Raw genomic sequence first — 15682 nt, forward strand, 5'->3', positions numbered from 1 at the left:
AAACCCGCTTTTTATAAAAGTAATATATAAAAAGCTCATTTATATAAAAATACGTATTATTAAATTATATTCTTAAGGAATAATATATATAAGAATATATTTATATATATATTTTTGGTCGGACAATAATAGTGACAGTAATAATAATAATTTTCATCTTAATTTCCGTCTAACATAGACCATCGCATTTCAATTGGGAATCTTGACTAAACTCGGACCAACCAAATATCGACAACACATACCACCTACTCACCCCATACTCTACTTTTATATATCATTATATATTATTATTATTATTATTTATATTATTATTATTATTATTATTATTGTTGTTGTTGTTGTTGTTGTTGTTGTTGTTGTTGTTGTTGTTGTTGTTGTTGTTGTTGTTGTTGTTGTTGTTGTTGTTGTTGTTGTTGTTGTTGTTGTTGTTGTTGTTGTTGTTGTTGTTGTTGTTGTTGTTATTATTATTGTTGTTGTTTTTGGTACCGTGTCCCCACCTCCCTCTACATACTCCCTCCTTTATCTTCTTCTTCCTTTCAAAACAAACAACAGCAACAACAAAACACAACAGCAGCAACACCATTCCCGCAACCTTCAAACCCCGATCCCTCCTCATTTTATCAACCAAATTTCATAATTCTTGCACCATTCTCTTCGTCGTTCCTTCCTCATTCTTTCAAGGTAAGAAAGTTTCGGTTTTGGTTAAGTTTTCGAAAATGTCGTCTTAAGACAACTCGGTTTTTGGTCTTAAATAACCCGCTTTCTTCCTCCTTGTTGTCAAGCTTGAAGCCCGGAAGGAAGCTTGTGCTATTTAAGACATTTCCACTTGGAAATTCGAGGAGCTAAGGTAACGGTGATAGGTTACTCGACAAATTGTCGGGAATTCACCTTCCTACTCGGCTTTTTCTCTTTTTATCGTAAAGTTTATCGAGTGTAGATGGTTGCTTGTGTTTTACTTGTAAATGGGTGTCTTTCTTGCTGGTTTTCTGAGCTTGGTTATGGTAAAAGTTGTGGTTGTTTTTCCTTGTGTGGCCATACCATTTCCATTTCAACTCTAGCCCTTTTGTTCCCGCCTGAAAACGTCAACTACTGTGGCTATACTTTCTGATTCGTATGGAGCATGATTAGGGTGGATATTATGGTTACTAGTCTCGTTTGTGTCACGCTTGGTCCGTCTCAACTTCCCCTTTTTATTTTCGTCTGAAACTGGGCTGTACGGCTTGATAGGATTCTGTTTTGGTACCATGACTGGTACTGATTTGCTTGCTGTTTTGAGACTGAAAATATGACATTTATAGGTGCTGTACACGGCCTGCACTTTGGCTGTTTTTGGCACTGTTTTGGGGTAGGAACTCGAGCTGTTTGACACGGCTTTGGGTATAGGTGGAGGCTGTCCATGACTTGTCTTGCAGGTTGGTCACGACTAGTGGTTGGGTCGTGAAAGGGGGGGGGGGGGGGGGGGCGCGCCAAATGGTCCATTGAGCCGTGGTATGAGTGCTCTTGCCGCGAGTTCGGTTTATTTGAAATAATTAATTTCCATCTCATATTTTATATAACGTAATTTGTTAATATCGTTCGTTTACATATTATTTCAATTGGGCTCATTTGAGATTAAAAGTTGGGCTCATTTTGTTTTGTTTGTTGGGCGCACTACCTTAAGATTTTTGGACTCACCATGGTTAAATTATTGGGCTCATTAAGTCCCAACTTGTTGGATTCCCCTTGCTTCCCTCCTTGTTTTCCTCTTTGACATCTTAGTAATTTTTATGAAGTATATATTTGGGCTCAAATTCTTGTATTAATTGGACTCACTACCTTTGTGTGTTTGGGCTCTTTTGGCTTTATTAGTTGGGCTAATTATGTTGAATTAGTTGGATTTGTGTATTTTACTTGATTGGACTTGGTATGCTTCACTTGTTGGATTTCTGATCGGTCCGTTTAGTATTCACAAATAAATAGATGTGGTCGTTGGTCACGGTCGAATCAAAACACAATTTATAGCTTAACAAGCAACTCTACAATTAGTAAAGAGGCAAGTAAAGGTCGGATCCCAAGGGACGGAAGTTGAAATGAGATTTCTATTGTAACTAGTGGTGTCTAAGGGGTGTCACAAATTGAGTTGATGTAGAAGGTTACTAAACTAGAATAACAATGAAAATAAACAAGCAAGATGAATTAAAGGGGTGTAAACAATTGATTAAAGGCACTAGGGTGTCATGGGATCATAGGGGAATCATGGGATATGATCATACAAACATGTTCTCAAATTATAAGCAAGCAATTATTGTTGTGATGGATTGAGTTGGGTTATATCTTACAATCCTAGGAAAGTTTGGGTCCCGGAGCCGAATCGATTAGATTGTACAACACCTACAAGTCGACTTAATCTTCCCTACTCAACAACATGCATGGTCTAATGAAACTCGAGTTGGGTTATGTCTTACAAGTATCATTGAAAAGATAGGAGATGATAGTAAATGCAAGGATTCATAGGCTTAGCATTTCATCAAATATAACATGTGCATGAGTTGAGATCAAAACAAGCAAGCAAATAAGATATGAAAGCATATTAATTTAAGCATGAATCATTCCCCATGTTGGTTTCCCCTAATCACCCATTAACCCTAGCTAAGAGACTACTCACTCATTATCATGTTGATCATGCTAGCAAGGTTGTCAATCATACCAACAATATGAAACATGATGAATAAATGAAAGTAGTTAACAATAATTAAAAGGGATTAAGAGATTATACCTACTAATGATTCCAATAATAAAGCAAGAATAATAGAAGTACTTGAATGCTAGATTGAGAGGTTGTCAATCTCCCAATAATAACCCAAATAATCTTCAATTACCCAAAATAAAGGATGAACAAAAGAGAGATTAAAGAACTAAAACTTGGATTAAAACTTGATTAATACTTGATTACAATATTGAAGAGAGATTTGATTGATATTAACTACACTAATTATTGATAAGAAGAACATGCTCCTCTAATTAGACTAATGGGGTATTTATAGTGAAAATTAGGGAGGATGCATTAGGGTTAACTAAGGGCTAAACTAGTAATTACACTTTTTAAGTTGAGCAAGGAGAAGCCGGTATTTTTGGAGAGAAGGGCTTCTCTTTTCGTAGCTTGAAGAATGGGCGCCCAAGGGTGAAGACGGGCTGATTGTAGTTCTCGTAGCAAGGAAAAAGTCTCCTGTCCAGGAATACGCCCGTCCCGAGCGAAATCCGGGCGTCTTGAGCCTCAACCCGAGCGGGTTGAAATTGACCCGAGCGGGTTCACGGTATCTCCGCTCCCGATAGACTTGACCGCGCGGGTTGAGCCTGCTATTCCCTTTCTTTTTGCTTTTAAGCCTAAGATGCCTTCATATACTCTTTATTTATTCTTCCTTGGTCATCATTCTTGCTTCCTCTTCATACTTAGTCCATCAAATATCGTCAATAAGCTTCCAAATATGCACGAAAGACGGGAATTTCCGCCTTATTATCTTCTTTCCTACAAAACGTGTAAAATGCACTAGGAAAGCAAATAGGAAGGATTTGACGGATAAAATGGTCATGAAATGTTATAAAAGTATGCAAAATAGGCTCAATTAGGGGACTAAATGTGCGCAAATAATGTTCACATCAAATATCCCCAAACCAAACCTTTACTCGTCCCGAGTAAAGAGGTGACAAAAACTAGACCTTTATTTAAACTATCCTAATAACAAAGCCGATATGAGACAATTAGCGGGTCTCACTCCGCCCCTTCAACTCACAACAAGACAACCATGAGGTAGGATGCCTTCTTGCAAGGCAAGGTGGGTCTTGCCAAAATGGCGACACATCCAAACATTAAGCACACAAAATCAAGTAATGGATGCATCTACAAAAGAATAGCCACTTTCCTCATCTAAGTGGCGGAAATTATCTACAAGGGAAGCAATTCAAGGGTACACAATCCTTCATTGATGCAATTTGTTCAAACTACTAAGCCTAGAAGGATACAAATAAATCACCTCCAAAATGTGTCAAGCTAGGGTACCTTTGTCCTCAATCGTTAAATGCTTTTGTCAAGAGTAGACTCCCTATGGTGTTAGAAACACTGGAGGATCGCGAAATTCCCCCTCTTGCCTAGACAAGAAGAAGGGTCGTCCCCTCTCTACCATGCACAAAAATGGATATGATGGATAAAGGGATCAATAGATATTTGAGTTTCACTTTGGGAGTTTGCTTTTGTTTTTGTTTTCCCCCCAATTTCTTGTGGCATTTGACATTTGAGAACACTTTCTTGCCATTTCTTTTTGATTTTTGGCATTTCAATACTTGACAACTTTTTTTTTTTGCATTTCTTTTTGAACATTTTCAAAGTCACCCCAATTAGTAACGAGGGTGCCTTGTATTTGAAGCTTTAGGAGTCTATTTTTGCTCCTCTTTTCTTTTGATGCATTTTTGCAAACTTTCTTTCACTTTTCATTTCATTGAACTCAAATTGATTTCTTTTTTGTGCCCATTCCCTTTGATGACAAAAATGTGGTAGAACATGGATGATGGATGGATGGATGGATGCATGGTTTCAAGGGTCACCTTGGAATAAACGGTAGCCAAGGAGTTATCACACCACAAGGTACTCTTGACTAGGCCTTAAACCATGGGTCAAAGGATACTAGCATGACACATCCTAGGGTGTTTTACAAGTATTCTAACAAGCAAAGTCTTAAGAATAAAAAACATCTACTAGGGCCTATATACACTTGTCAAGCTTCCCAAGTAGACGGTTTCACAAAATTGTTTCTAACATGCAACTACATGCCATGATGCAACTAACATATATACATCCTAATGCATATGATTCTACCAACTAATATGCCATATAAACTAAATGCAAGTCCTAAGTTCACATTGTTTATACCGCATCAATCAAAATAAAGCCACATAGTCATTAACATAAAGAGGAAAAAGGAGATTGGAAAGATCATACCATGCGGTCTTCAATATCCTCATGTCTCGGATGTGGCGTAGTCAATCAATGTGAAAAAGGATGGACAAACACAATATATACAAAACAATATATACAAACCTATACTACAAAGGAAATGAACATGTTTTTGATTTTTTTCAATTTTTCAAATTTTTATGGGTTTTGTTTTTATGAAATTAAAAGACATGTTTTTGTATTTTTTCAAAATTTTTCAATTTTTATGATTTTTGGAATATAAATTCCCATCCCCCACTTTATTTTGGACATTGTCCTCAATGTACATGTAGGAGTAGGAATAAAAAGGAAAACATGTTTTTGGATTTTTGATTTTTTTGAAATAAAGTACAAATGCAATGATATGATATGAATGAATGCATGCTCTAACTAAATGCAATTCTATATGACATATATAACAAGTGAATGCAATCTAAACTATACTATATGATGCATGATAAATGCTTAAGTCACCTATGATCAAACCTCCCCAAACCGATTTAAACACTATTTCTAGTGTAGAAATGAATAGGTTTGGCCATTAGTAACTAAGCATGAATTCTAGTCTATATGCAACTATCTACATGAATCATGTGGGATAAATACAATGCAAACTAATCTAATCATGTGAGGTATAATACAATGCAAACTATACATGAGAAATAGGGAAGGAAGGGTGATGTGGTACGATGTCGTCACTCATCCAATCAAACACATTTATAATACTCAACAAACTACTAGTTAGCGGTAAGTCGAGGTCGATCCATGGGACGGTGTGCTTTGGGTTCTAAGTCTATCTATCTCAATTTATGCTAGTGTCACAATTTGGTTGGGTTTGTAGTTGTGTCTAGACTAGTACAAATAATATAATAAACAAGCAATAAAAGGAAAGATGTAAACAATTGGCTAAAAGTGCTAGGATATCATGGGGTCATGGGGGATTCATGGTGTTGATCATACAAACATGTTTACAAGGTTGCAAGCAATTAATGTTGTGGGGGAACCGAGTTGGGTTATATCTTACGGTTCTTAGGAAGAGTTGGGTCCCTGAGCCGAATCGATTAGATTGTACAACACCTACAAGTCGACTTACTTTCCTCCTAATCAACTTCTATGCATGGTCTAACAAGACTCGAGTTGGTTTATATCTTACGAGTCAAGTTGAGTAGATAAGAGATGGTAAAAATGCAAGGATTCATAGGCTTAGCATTTCATCAAACATAACATGTGCATAAAGTTGACATCACAACAAGCAAGCAATTTAATCATGTGAACATATTAGATTAAGCATGAATCAATCCCATGTTGGTTTCCCTAATTACCCACTAATCCTAGCTAAAAGACTACTCACTCATTATCATGGGAAACATGTCATTAATGATGTCAATCATCACAACAAGTATAAACATGATAATAGAATGGAGAAATGAACAATAAAGATTAAAGAGTAAAGAAATTATACCAAACTTGAGATGATCCAAATAATAAAGCAAAGAATAATAGAAGAAACTTGATTGATTGATGGAAGGTTGTCAATCTCCCAATAATAACCCAATAATCTTCAATTACCCAATAATAAACTTGAATGATAAACTTGAACAATAATTAAGGAGAGATTAATGTGTAATTTGTGGAAAGATTAAAGAGTAATCTATTCTAATCTACTCCTAATCTAATCTAAAGAAGGATTTTTCTAGCTAAAAAGATGTGTTAAAGGATTATTACAAATGGGGTATTTAAAGTGGAAATTAGGTGGATGCATTAGGGTTAACTAAGGGCTAAACTAGTAATTACACTTTTGAGATTTGAGCAGGGAGACTCTGGTATTTTTCGAAGGAAGGGCGTCTTTCTTTGAGGCTTGAAGAAGACGAAAATGTGCTGGGCTGGAATCCGGGCGGATTAAGGTGAATCCGGGCGGATTCTGAAAATGCAATCTGGGCGGATTAGGGAGAAGACGGGCGGATTCGGGAGATGCAATCCGGGCGGATTTGGGAGAAGACGCTCGGATTGTGGTTCACGTAGCAAGGGAAAGTTTCTGTCAAGAATACGCCCGTCCCGAGCGAAATATGGGCGTCTGGGCTTCAACCCGAGCGGGTTGAATTTGACCCGAGCGGATTGAGCTGTATCTTGAGCTCGGATTGTAAAACGGACGTTATTTCCTCATCCGGACTCCTATTGGAGTGATTCAAAAGCCTAGATCACTTGATTTTTCGATGCCGTTCCATCTAGCATATTTTCAGAGCCAAAGGAGCAACCCTTGGTTCGGTTTTTGAGCGATTTCTTCTTGTAATGCCTTCCCTCTCGTCATTCTTACTTTTAACCCTTTGATCCTTCTACATACACTTTATTCCTACATATTTGGTCATCATTCTTGCCTCCTCTTCATACTAGTCCATCTAATATCATCAATAAGCTTTCAAATATGCACGAAAGACGGGAATTTCCGCCTTATTATCTCCTTTTCTACAAAACATATGAAATGCGATAGAAAAGCAAATAGGAAGGTTTTGACGGATAAAATGGCCATAGAATGTTATAATAGTATGCAAAATAGGCTCAATTAGGGGACTAAATGTGCGCAAATAATGTTCACATCAAATATCCCCAAACCGAACCTTTACTCGTCCCGAGTAAAGAGGTGACTAAAACTAGACCTTTATTGAAACTATCTTACTAATATAACCGATATGAGACAATTAGCGGGTCTCACTCCGCCCCTTCAACTCACAACAAGACAACCATGAGGTAGGATGCCTTCTTGCAAGGCAAGGTGGGTCTTGCCAAAATGGCGACACATCCAAGCATTAAAGCACACAAAACAAGTAATGGATGCATCTACAAAAGAATAGCCACTTTCCTCATCTAAGTGGCGGAAATTATCTACAAGGGAAGCAATTCAAGGGTACACACTCCTTCATAGATGCAATTTCTTCAAACTACTAAGCCTAGAAGGATACCAATAAATCACCTCCAAATTGTGTCAAGCTAGGGTACCTTTGTCCTCAATCGTTAAATGCTTTTGTCAAGAGTAGACTCCCTATGGTGTTAGAAACACTGGAGGATCGCGGAATTCCCCCTCTTGCCTAGACAAGAAGAAGGGTCGTCCCCTCTCTACCATGCACAAAAATGGATATGATGGATAAAGGGATCAATAGATATTTGAGTTTCACTTTGGGAGTTTGCTTTTGTTTTTGTTTTCCCCCCAATTTCTTGTGGCATTTGACATTTGAGAACACTTTCTTGCCATTTCTTTTTGATTTTTGGCATTTCAATACTTGACAACTTTGTTTTTTTTGCATTTCTTTTTGAACATTTTCAAAGTCACCCCAATTAGTAACGAGGGTGCCTTGTATTTGAAGCTTTAGGAGTCTATTTTTGCTCCTCTTTACTTTTGATGCATTTTTGCAAACTTTCTTTCACTTTTCATTTCATTGAACTCAAATTGATTTCTTTTTTGTGCCCATTCCCTTTGATGACAACAATGTGGTAGAACATGGATGATGGATGGATGGATGGATGCATGGTTTCAAGGGTCACCTTGGAATAAACGGTAGCCAAGGAGTTATCACACCACAAGGTACTCTTGACTAGGCCTTAAACCATGGGTCAAAGGATACTAGCATGACACATCCTAGGGTGTTTTACAAGTATTCTAACAAGCAAAGTCTTAAGAATAAAAAACATCTACTAGGGCCTATATACACTTGTCAAGCTTCCCAAGTAGACGGTTTCACAAAATTGTTTCTAACATGCAACTACATGCCATGATGCAACTAACATATATACATCCTAATGCATATGATTCTACCAACTAATATGCCATATAAACTAAATGCAAGTCCTAAGTTCACATTGTTTATACCGCATCAATCAAAATAAAGCCACATAGTCATTAACATAAAGAGGAAAAAGGAGATTGGAAAGATCATACCATGCGGTCTTCAATATCCTCATGTCTCGGATGTGGCGTAGTCAATCAATGTGAAAAAGGATGGACAAACACAATATATACAAAACAATATATACAAACCTATACTACAAAGGAAATGAACATGTTTTTGATTTTTTTCAATTTTTCAAATTTTTATGGGTTTTATTTTTATGAAATTAAAAGACATGTTTTTGTATTTTTTCAAAATTTTTCAATTTTTATGATTTTTGGAATATAAATTCCCATCCCCCACTTTATTTTGGACATTGTCCTCAATGTACATGTAGGAGTAGGAATAAAAAGGAAAACATGTTTTTGGATTTTTGATTTTTTTGAAATAAAGTACAAATGCAATGATATGATATGAATGAATGCATGCTCTAACTAAATGCAATTCTATATGACATATATAACAAGTGAATGCAATCTAAACTATACTATATGATGCATGATAAATGCTTAAGTCACCTATGATCAAACCTCCCCAAACCGATTTAAACACTATTTCTAGTGTAGAAATGAATAGGTTTGGCCATTAGTAACTAAGCATGAATTCTAGTCTATATGCAACTATCTACATGAATCATGTGGGATAAATACAATGCAAACTAATCTAATCATGTGAGGTATAATACAATGCAAACTATACATGAGAAATAGGGAAGGAAGGGTGATGTGGTACGATGTCGTCACTCATCCAATCAAACACATTTATAATACTCAACAAACTACTAGTTAGCGGTAAGTCGAGGTCGATCCATGGGACGGTGTGCTTTGGGTTCTAAGTCTATCTATCTCAATTTATGCTAGTGTCACAATTTGGTTGGGTTTGTAGTTGTGTCTAGACTAGTACAAATAATATAATAAACAAGCAATAAAAGGAAAGATGTAAACAATTGGCTAAAAGTGCTAGGATATCATGGGGTCATGGGGGATTCATGGTGTTGATCATACAAACATGTTTACAAGGTTGCAAGCAATTAATGTTGTGGGGGAACCGAGTTGGGTTATATCTTACGGTTCTTAGGAAGAGTTGGGTCCCGGAGCCGAATCGATTAGATTGTACAACACCTACAAGTCGACTTACTTTCCTCCTAATCAACTTCTATGCATGGTCTAACAAGACTCGAGTTGGTTTATATCTTACGAGTCAAGTTGAGTAGATAAGAGATGGTAAAAATGCAAGGATTCATAGGCTTAGCATTTCATCAAACATAACATGTGCATAAAGTTGACATCACAACAAGCAAGCAATTTAATCATGTGAACATATTAGATTAAGCATGAATCAATCCCATGTTGGTTTCCCCTAATTACCCACTAATCCTAGCTAAAAGACTACTCACTCATTATCATGGGAAACATGTCATTAATGATGTCAATCATCACAACAAGTATAAACATGATAATAGAATGGAGAAATGAACAATAAAGATTAAAGAGTAAAGAAATTATACCAAACTTGAGATGATCCAAATAATAAAGCAAAGAATAATAGAAGAAACTTGATTGATTGATGGAAGGTTGTCAATCTCCCAATAATAACCCAATAATCTTCAATTACCCAATAATAAACTTGAATGATAAACTTGAACAATAATTAAGGAGAGATTAATGTGTAATTTGTGGAAAGATTAAAGAGTAATCTATTCTAATCTACTCCTAATCTAATCTAAAGAAGGATTTTTCTAGCTAAAAAGATGTGTTAAAGGATTATTACAAATGGGGTATTTAAAGTGGAAATTAGGTGGATGCATTAGGGTTAACTAAGGGCTAAACTAGTAATTACACTTTTGAGATTTGAGCAGGGAGACTCTGGTATTTTTCGAAGGAAGGGCGTCTTTCTTTGAGGCTTGAAGAAGACGAAAATGTGCTGGGCTGGAATCCGGGCGGATTAAGGTGAATCCGGGCGGATTCTGAAAATGCAATCTGGGCGGATTAGGGAGAAGACGGGCGGATTCGGGAGATGCAATCCGGGCGGATTTGGGAGAAGACGCTCGGATTGTGGTTCACGTAGCAAGGGAAAGTTTCCTGTCCAAGAATACGCCCGTCCCGAGCGAAATATGGGCGTCCTGGGCTTCAACCCGAGCGGGTTGAATTTGACCCGAGCGGATTGAGCTGTATCTTGAGCTCGGATTGTAAAACGGACGTTATTTCCTCATCCGGACTCCTATTGGAGTGATTCAAAAGCCTAGATCACTTGATTTTTCGATGCCGTTCCATCTAGCATATTTTCAGAGCCAAAGGAGCAACCCTTGGTTCGGTTTTTGAGCGATTTCTTCTTGTAATGCCTTCCCTCTCGTCATTCTTACTTTTAACCCTTTGATCCTTCTACATACACTTTATTCCTACATATTTGGTCATCATTCTTGCCTCCTCTTCATACTAGTCCATCTAATATCATCAATAAGCTTTCAAATATGCACGAAAGACGGGAATTTCCGCCTTATTATCTCCTTTTCTACAAAACATATGAAATGCGATAGAAAAGCAAATAGGAAGGTTTTGACGGATAAAATGGCCATAGAATGTTATAATAGTATGCAAAATAGGCTCAATTAGGGGACTAAATGTGCGCAAATAATGTTCACATCAAATATCCCCAAACCGAACCTTTACTCGTCCCGAGTAAAGAGGTGACTAAAACTAGACCTTTATTGAAACTATCTTACTAATATAACCGATATGAGACAATTAGCGGGTCTCACTCCGCCCCTTCAACTCACAACAAGACAACCATGAGGTAGGATGCCTTCTTGCAAGGCAAGGTGGGTCTTGCCAAAATGGCGACACATCCAAGCATTAAAGCACACAAAACAAGTAATGGATGCATCTACAAAAGAATAGCCACTTTCCTCATCTAAGTGGCGGAAATTATCTACAAGGGAAGCAATTCAAGGGTACACACTCCTTCATAGATGCAATTTCTTCAAACTACTAAGCCTAGAAGGATACCAATAAATCACCTCCAAATTGTGTCAAGCTAGGTACCTTTGTCCTCAATCGTTAAATGCTTTTGTCAAGAGTAGACTCCCTATGGTGTTAGAAACACTGGAGGATCGCGGAATTCCCCCTCTTGCCTAGACAAGAAGAAGGGTCGTCCCCTCTCTACCATGCACAAAAATGGATATGATGGATAAAGGGATCAATAGATATTTGAGTTTCACTTTGGGAGTTTGCTTTTGTTTTTGTTTTCCCCCCAATTTCTTGTGGCATTTGACATTTGAGAACACTTTCTTGCCATTTCTTTTTGATTTTTGGCATTTCAATACTTGACAACTTTGTTTTTTTTGCATTTCTTTTTGAACATTTTCAAAGTCACCCCAATTAGTAACGAGGGTGCCTTGTATTTGAAGCTTTAGGAGTCTATTTTTGCTCCTCTTTACTTTTGATGCATTTTTGCAAACTTTCTTTCACTTTTCATTTCATTGAACTCAAATTGATTTCTTTTTTGTGCCCATTCCCTTTGATGACAAAAATGTGGTAGAACATGGATGATGGATGGATGGATGGATTCATGGTTTCAAGGGTCACCTTGGAATAAACGGTAGCCAAGGAGTTATCACACCACAAGGTACTCTTGACTAGGCCTTAATCCATGGGTCAAAGGATACTAGCATGACACATCCTAGGGTGTTTTACAAGTATTCTAACAAGCAAAGTCTTAAGAAGAAAAGGCATCTACTAGGACCTATATACACTTGTCAAGCATCCCAAGTAGACGGTTTCGCAAAATTTTTCTAACATGCAAACTACATGCCATGATGCAACTAGCATATAAACATCCTAATGCACATGATTCTACCAACTAATATGACATATAATCTAAATGCAAGTCCTAGATTCACATTGTTATACCGCATCAATCAAAATAAAGCCACATAGTCATTAACATAAAGAGGAAAAAGGAGATTGGAAAGATCATACCATGCGGTCTTCAATATCCTCATGTCTCGGATGTGGCGTAATCAATCAATGTGAACAAGGATAGAACAAACGAAATATATACAATAATATATACATGACTACACTACAAAGGAAATGAACTTGTTTTTGGTTTTTCAATTTTTCAATTTTTATGGTTTTTGATTTTATGAAATTAAAGGACATATTTTTGTGATTTTTCAAAATTTTTCAATTTTTATGCATTTTTGGAATATAAATTCCCATCCCCCACTTTATTTTGGACATTGTCCTCAATGTACATGTAGGAGTAGGAATAAAAATGAAATACATGTTTTTGAATTTTTGATTTGATTTTTTTTTTGAAATAAAGTACAAATGCAATGATATGATATGAATGAATGCATGCTCTAACTAAATGCACTTTTATATGACATATATAACAAATGAATGCAATCTAAACTATATTATGTGATGCATGATTTCTAGTAAACTATGGTCACCTATGGTCAAACCTCCCCAAACCGATTTAAGCACTATTTCTAGTGTAGAAAAGGAATAGGTTTGGCCATTAGTAACTATGCATGAATTTTAATCTATATGCAACTATCTACATGAATCATGTGAGATATATACAATGCAAACTAATTTAAATGAACTAACTAATGCAAATGCAATATGAAATATAATACAAATGCAAGCTAAACGTATATGTATATAACTAAATGCAAGTGTAAATGTAATGCAAAGTGAAAGGAAAGGATATCTTACAAATGGTGGTTTGAGGGAGGACTCCACCAAACTCATTCTTTGTTGCCATGGTTATTGATGTTGTCTATGTTGCTTAATGCTCTCAACAACCGGTCAAAGGCTTTTGAATGGGCTTCATATAAGCACAAATAGGAGATTGGCGATGTCAAAATGTAGTTTAGCCATCTTGGCTTGGAATAGAACTTGCCGAACACTCTCCCATTTGTTTTGCCCTTGGCACTTGGCTTCTTCCAATGCTTCAAACCAACAAGCCCATGATTCTTGTCAATACAAGGTATGAAATATTGCCCATATTCATCCGGAGGCTTCCACTCTTTACCATCTCTTTCAAATTCTATGATGATAGAGCATTGATTCATCAATCCTTCAATAGTAGAAGGAGAGTTCTCATTTCTTTGATGAGGGGATAGTTGAAGGATAAGATGTGGAGGAGTCAACTTCTCACTATTGAGGTCATTCATGCTTTCATTTTCTTCACTTTCTTCTTGACCCTCCTTAGAACTTGAACCATTTCCAAAGAAAAGAGCTTCAATTTCTTCCAAACTATGATCAAAGATGCCAACATCATAGTTTTCCTCTTGACCTCTCAATTCCCCAAAGATTGCAAGTTCAAATTCATCAACCTCTTCTTTCAATGTTTTAACTCCACTCCCATAAGTGTCAAGGGAACACACTTCCTCTACATGGGTCATAGAGGGAAATTGTGGTGGGAGGTCTTCCTCATCATCATCATAGGTATCCCAAATTGGAGAAGCAAGGCTAGTGTGTGAGCTAGATTCATTAGACAATTTAGACAAAGTGCTTGTCTCATAATTGGCCTTCAACTCACGTTCACCATTGCTCTCCTCTCCAACTTCATCATGCTTCAATTCATCATCCACTCTTGGTCTATAATCAATCAAGCACTCCCCTACCTCAAAAGTAACATCTTCATATTCACATCTATCATGAATGTTTGTAAAGTTGGGTACAAGTTGGAATATGGGGTGTTCAATACTTATGAATTTAGGAGGTGGTGAGGGATTCACAAGAGTAGCTTCATAATGCCATCCAAATTCTTCTTCACCCTCATTATTTTCCCCTTCTTCTTCATTTAGCATTTGGGTAGCTTCCATTTGGGCAATTTGATTTGCCAACTTCTCACCATTAGTAACAATGTTTTTGAGAACATTGTCCCTAGCTTGGCTCTCTTCTAGCATTTTCATGAAGAGATTTTGTTGGCACCTTAACATTTGGAGAACCACACTTTGCATGTCAAGATTATGCTCATTCTCTTGTTGTGGGTACATGGGAATTTGGTGGTATGGGTGTTCATTGTAGGATGACATTTGGCATTGATTGTAAAGTGGGTTTTGGGAGGGTGGTTGTTGTGGATGTTGGATGTGGGGGCTTTGGTAAGAAAAGTTGGGGTAGTGGTTAGGACTTTCATTGTATGAGTTGTAAGGTAGGTTTGTTTCAACTTGCTCCAAAAACTCCCCATACCCATGGTAGTCATACTCAAAAGATTCACCACATACTCCATGTGCTAAGCCTTCGGTCATCATCATAACTAGGACAAAGATATAACTACAAACAAGGAAACTACAAGAAAACGGTAAAAACAATCCTTGAGGAACAAGTTCCTCAAGGTTAAAGCAAAATCAAAATAGACAAACAAGTAAGAACTTAATCACATAGCACCATCCCCGGCAACGGCGCCATTTTGATGTGGTACGATGTCGTCACTCATCCAATCAAACACATTTATAATACTCAACAAACTACTAGTTAGCGGTAAGTCGAGGTCGATCCATGGGACGGTGTGCTTTGGGTTCTAAGTCTATCTATCTCAATTTATGCTAGTGTCACAATTTGGTTGCGTTTGTAGTTGTGTCTAGACTAGTACAAATAATATAATAAACAAGCAATAAAAGGAAAGATGTAAACAATTGGCTAAAAGTGCTAGGATATCATGGGGTCATGGGGGATTCATGGTGTTGATCATACAAACATGTTTACAAGGTTGCAAGCAATTAATGTTGTGGGGGAACCGAGTTGGGTTATATCTTACGGTTCTTAGGAAGAGTTGGGTCCCGGAGCCGAATCGATTAGATTGTACAACACCTACAAGT

This window comes from Silene latifolia, chromosome X (assembly GCF_048544455.1).
Source record: "Silene latifolia isolate original U9 population chromosome X, ASM4854445v1, whole genome shotgun sequence".
In the NCBI taxonomy this organism is placed as follows: domain Eukaryota; kingdom Viridiplantae; phylum Streptophyta; class Magnoliopsida; order Caryophyllales; family Caryophyllaceae; genus Silene; species Silene latifolia.